Source organism: Engraulis encrasicolus, unplaced genomic scaffold (genome assembly GCF_034702125.1).
Source record: "Engraulis encrasicolus isolate BLACKSEA-1 unplaced genomic scaffold, IST_EnEncr_1.0 scaffold_120_np1212, whole genome shotgun sequence".
Classification (NCBI taxonomy): domain Eukaryota; kingdom Metazoa; phylum Chordata; class Actinopteri; order Clupeiformes; family Engraulidae; genus Engraulis; species Engraulis encrasicolus.
The window spans coordinates 127,255-133,224 of NW_026944691.1; the positions used below are offsets into that span (position 1 = coordinate 127,255).

General features: G+C 46.3%; 1 long non-coding RNA gene across 1 annotated transcript; it reads right to left on the minus strand.

The window, feature by feature from the left end:
* Positions 1–2,150: 2,150 nt before the first annotated feature.
* LOC134442141 (uncharacterized) lies at positions 2,151–5,667 on the minus strand. The gene is made up of 4 exons (XR_010033317.1): positions 5,242–5,667; positions 3,969–4,079; positions 2,979–3,059; positions 2,151–2,849 (listed from the first exon to the last, which is right to left on the minus strand). It is a non-coding gene; the product is annotated as an uncharacterized LOC134442141 (long non-coding RNA).
* Positions 5,668–5,970: the final 303 nt, after the last annotated feature.

Sequence of the window (5,970 nt, forward strand, 5' to 3'; positions counted from 1 at the left end):
CAACCTGCATCCAGAAGCTGGTATCCAACTACTTCAGCAGTTTGCAAGTTTGCTACGCCACGCAGGACGCTACAACCAACTGGCAACAACTCGAGAAAGGCATCGCGATGGGCTGCTCCATCTCTCCCATTATCTTCACGACAGCCTTCGAGGTGATCCTGATTGGCAGCAGGCAGATGGGGCGAGGACTAAAAACGCAGTCAGGCCAGAGACTACCAGCCCTGCGGAGTTACATGGACGACGTAACAAGCCTACTGCAAACAGCGGCATGTACTGCCAGACTTCTAAGGAGGTTTGAAGAACTCCTCAGATGGGCAAAGGTTGAGGATAAAGCCATCAAAGTCCCGCAGTCTGTCGATCCGGAAGGGAGCCAGGAATGACCTCATCTCCTTCACAGTGGATGGAGGGAAGATTCCATTATTGGCTGAACAGCCCGTCCGAAGTCTGGGAAGGCTGTACACAGCGGAGCTGTCCGACACCCACATGCCCGCCACCATCATGCAGCAGCTTACGGATGGGCTGGAGAGGATCGACAAGTGTCACCTCCCAGGGAAGCTTAAAGTCTGGTGCTATCAATTCACCCTGTATCAGCGCCTGATGTGGCCCCTGAAGCTGTGTGAGATTACATCCTCCACAGTAATGAAGATGGATGCGAAAGCCACCAGCTTCATACGCAAGTGGCTTGGACTACCTCGAAGCCTCTCTAATGTTGGCCTGTTTGGGAAAACCACACTGCAGCTGCCACTGAAGTCAATCAACCTAGGCTACAGACAGGAGAAGGCGAGACTTGTCCTAGAGATAAGGGACTCGACTGACCCGTGTGTGAGAAACACCAAAGCACCAGTGCGAACAGGACGCAAGTGGAAGGCAGAGGAGGCTGTTGACCAGGCCATCAGCAGGCTCATGCATAATGAAGTGGTGGGCAGGACGCAGTCGGGGAGAGCAGGCCTGGGGTGGGGAACACCCCCCAAGTTTTGGTCCAAGGCGTCAAGAAGGGAGAGGAAAGAGCTGGTGATTGACGAGGTGGTCAGGCACGAGGAGGAGCAATATAAGATCAAGGCGCTCAGCCAGCCACAGCAAGGACGATGGACGACGTGGGAAGGAGTGATCAACAGGACCATCAAGTGGACCGACTTGTGGAAGATGCCTCAAGCAAGGCTCAGTTTCCTCATTCGGGCCACTTATGACACCCTCCCCAGTCCAAGCAATCTGAGCCAGTGGTATGGCACAGAGGAAAGCTGCCAGCTCTGCAATGCCCCAAACCCAAACCTACAACATATCCTGTCCGGTTGCAAGACAGCTCTGGCACAGGGTAGGTATAGGTGGCGGCACGACCTGGTTCTGCGGAAGCTGGCAGAAGTCCTGGAAGTGCAGAGGAAGGAAACAGCCAAAGACCCTCCTTCCGAGACCCGGACGTTCATCCGCTTCATTGGACAAGGAGCCAGAGCTCAGACCATCAGCCAGAGAGGGAGATCGCCATTATTAACACCTGGATGCAACTGGGACCTAAGAGTGGATCTTGATCGGCAGCTCAAGTTCCCACCAGAGATTACCACCACCTCTCTGAGGCCAGACATCATCCTGTGGTCGCCGGCTGTCAAGACCGCTATCCTGGCAGAGCTAACTGTTCCTTGGGAGGGAGGAATGGAAGCTGCCTTTGAAAGAAAGAGGGACAAATACTCTGACCTGGTGGCTGAGTGCAGAGAAGCTGGATGGACTGCATCTATCTACCCTGTGGAGGTTGGCTGCAGAGGGTTTGTGGGAACATCCATCCAGCGCCTCCTCAGGAAGATCGGAGTGCCTGGAGCGAGGCTAAAGAGGGCATGCAAGGACCTGGCAGAAGAGGCGGAAAGAGCTAGCTTCTGGTTGTGGTTGCGCAGGAAGGACAGGTCGTGGGGGAAAGAGGGGTCCTAGGGGTAGCTGCAGGGGGCGGCAGGGAGACGTCCCTGCCGTTGCTCCACCACCCTGAGATGTTCCGGGATTAATGGAGCGAAACATCAATGATATGGGGTGGCTCCCGGCTGACGACCCTGCAGTTACCCCGTCGGCACCGTCGGAGGTGCGTCAGGCGGAAACGCCATGCAGGTAGAACTTACCTGTGCTTCTAACTATACCCACCATAAAAAGTAGACTACACCACTGGTTGTATACAATGGTGAAATATTCCATGCTCTGTTGACATCACATTTATCCATAGTTGCCAGTTAAGTTTCCATTGCGAAAATAGCATCATCTCATGTTTACCTGAGAGTAACCTGGCTAACAGTATCAGAAAACTGCCTTTTTTGTAATAAGGTTAGATGCTAGTGTGGAAACTGAGACAATGCCCACAGAAAGAGATAACATTATGCTGCCTACCTCAGGTAGCATTACTTTCATTTGACACCAAGAGCAAACTTGCCATGTCTTATCTTTATCAGATCACTAAAACTTGGAGAGAAGGCAGGAGAGCCACAACGCATGCTGGAACTTTTTGTACAGAGTTCAAGATCACTATAAGCGGCTAATTCAATTATGCAGACAGTGTGAAGACAGTGTGCAAATTTATTTACAACAGCATCAAGAATATTAAATTGGAACATGGGAATATTTTATGGAAGGCAAATATTGTATTGAAAGAAGAACAGCAATAACAGTCTCTGTAACCATCTTTTCTATTTTTCCAGCCGTTTCATTTGTCCAACAGTGATTCGAGTGTTGTCTTGCATATCCATGCCGAGTTCCCTGATGAAGGACGTTGGAACCTCGATACAAGGCTGGCGGTGACCTCCTCTGGCTGGCTCGTCTGAACTGCGCTGACTTGTCTTCTAGGGCACCAACATTGCATTAGTCGCAGGGTTTCCGAAGACCTTTCCACACAAAGCATACAGGAAAAGAAAAATATTGTTTAGAATGCTATGTCATTTTTGAATTATTGAAGTAACACTATTAAAATGTTATGTCAGAATTAGTTGAACTGAATTCTTTTCAAATCTTACCAAAGGTTGGATTAGCTTTTGATGTTTGCCGGTGGTTGGTGTGCATTTTCATTCTAGAGGACAGCCATCTGTAAGAAGTGTCTGCAGGTACAAAAGACAATGTGTGAACAGAGTGTCCCTCTTATTTTTCATTTGGTCAAGAGGGTGAGGGTTAGCCAGTTTCAAAGACAAACCTTGTTATTGTCATTGGAAAGGATATGAAGGGTTCCTTCCTAAAACACTGCAAGAGCCATTTTATACTAATGCCATGAATTGTATTGTGTAGTTATAATTACTTACATCAAGTCAAGTATCACCTGAAACCGTGTGTGTGTGTGTGTGTGTGTGTGTGTGTTGCATTGCCTTGTAAAGCAAATATAGACATCTCAACAGAAGAGTGTTTTCAGGGGGCATAGTCAAGGTATCCACTCCATTATCCAAACTCATGTCTTCTACTTGCGCTTGTGGCCCAACAACCTAGCATCCATGGAGAAAATAAGTTTCCCTGCTATGCACAACAACTAATCAAAAAATGACATTTGAATTTATCTTTTACGAGTTGTTGAATTGCCCATCTATCAGCATACCACATCATATTTTGCAAGGTCATCACAAGGCCACAAGCACAAAGGAGGATGGGAGTTTGGATAGTGGAAAGGAAACAAGGTAGGCCTACATGTTTTGCACTTTAGTGTAATCCTGCTTTAAAAAAGAAAAACAAAAAAATCAGGCGCTAGAACAAGATCCATCTTCTCACCTGCACAGCATATAAGGAAAGACAACATTCTTTGGAGCAACTTGTTCCAGTTAGACAGATGCATTTTTTTTTTTTACTTTTTTTTTTTGCTACAATGCTTACGCGTTTCGGCCCTTATGGCCTTCTTCAGGGCGTATAAATTGCAACCTTTAGTGCCTCTGCATCTGTCTACCTGGACCAAGTTTGAGAGCCCCTACACTGATGAGCACCACAGAAAAAAGGTGAAGACACAGAAGCACTCAAATTAGTGGTACCTGCTTGTGTTTGATTCTTTGGAGCAAATTGGGTGATGACTGAATGGGAAGACTCCAACGTAGTGGTGAGGGAGGAGTTTTGCTTCATCATGTTGCTTTCTTCGGGAACTTCTGTAGATGAGAATTGCGGACATTAGGAAGAAATACAGAATATAACTTTCAATGATCTACAATAAGCCTCTCAAATTCTATACAAGAAAATGGTCTGAGTCAGAACAGAGACAGAAATGTCAAGGAAACATAAACCTAATATTCGACTGCATCTGGCTTGCCTAGCTATTCACGGATATGAATGAAAATGTGACAGACAGTGGGAGCAGGTTGCATAGCAACTCACACGTAACTCCACAGCTGCCTGCCCTGGAGCAATGCAAGATGGACAAGTGATCCGACTGCTGTATTCTGTGTACCTAACAGAGGTTACGCCAAATTTGTTACATGATGAAAACAAAAACGCAATCAAATGCCGTCACAACCACTAAATAGCAGCCTGTTACAACTGCTTGATGTCTGTGTTGGATGTGTCAGCTGAGCTCGTGCAGTCATGCACATCTCGCTGAGTAACGTTTCAATGCAGTGGTCAGTAGCTCTACACTCGGTATAGTTAGGTGACCAAATCGAGTCAAAGGCTTGCCTGGTCAACAATTCATGAGTTCGGTGTGTATCGCTAGTCACAACTGAGCTTTCCGAACATAAGGTTAGTTCTAACACCTGTCAGCTCAAGTTATAACATCCCTAGGTGAAACTACGAACACCAGTCTCCATAGGAATGAATATGTACAGCACCACCACAGCCAACAAAAAGGGTTTCCTAAATAAATCGTGTTTTCACCAGCAACATTTTAAAATGCCTTGTTTTCAACCACAGGACCCTCCTTGGTCAACCAACGAAATGTTGAGCAATTTTGGTCTTGTTAAATCGGTGTTTAATAGAATAATTGTCAACATCACATTCCTTGTTAGCTAGCTAGCTGGATGCCTGTGTTATTTGACGGCAGGTGGGCTAACATAGCCGCTAGCCCGGTCGTCAAGGTTTCATTTCCATCGAAACTATTTAGTTAATTGTGCTCATGCTTGATGTACATGTAAGTTCAAAAGACCATGGTCATATTTTACAGTCGATTTCCCAAGAAAAACAAGACAGAGTATGGCTATTGCTTTTGTAGCAGTGTAGCTTTCATGGCTAATGTATGGGGTTTTTCCCCCACAGCTAATACTGCAGGCTAGTTAGCCATGACACTGTAATACAGACTGGAAGCTTTTCATGACTTACTTGTTCAGGAGGCTTGGTGGTATTGATCCAGACTTCAGCGTCAGGTGTTGGCCATAACTTGCTCTGTATTGTCCCAGATTGTGAAAGCATTAGTTAGGAAAAGGTTCCCTCAGACATTGAACCGGTAGTATGTGGTGTTCTGCTGGTATTTATAGAGTTTTCAAATGAATGGGCGTGCTAGTGGGTGGAGAGAGGGCGTGGACGAGTTGAGAGCGAACGAGGGCAGGACGTCATCTCGGGCACACACGAGCTTTGCGTCAATTGGATGCTGTGTCAGAGTTTGTTTACAAACTGGGAGGAACCTCCAGCACAGCTCGGTGTACACAGTAACACATTGCAAACCACTGGGATGGCTTCAGGAGGTCAGAGTAACTCATTTTAAGGCCCCAAAACATCATAAGGTCAAAATTTGACGCCATGGGCACTTTAAAAGGTTCATTAGTCACTGTCCAGAGTCATCTGATATTTATTTGAGTCATTAGTAGGTGAAGGGTGACTCTCGCGACCACTTCCACAGTCCACTGTCAGAAAACCCCAAATGCAGCTTTTGACAGCGCTGTCCGCTTCGGGAGAAACCTCATCAAAACAGTGTTTTATTTTCTTTAATATCATTTGTTCCAATACTTTCACTCACCTAAAATGATTTAAATAATAAGAAAAATCTCCTCCGGGTACTAATTATTCAATACATCATGCAAACAACATGTATGTTATGAAAGCCCATCACAG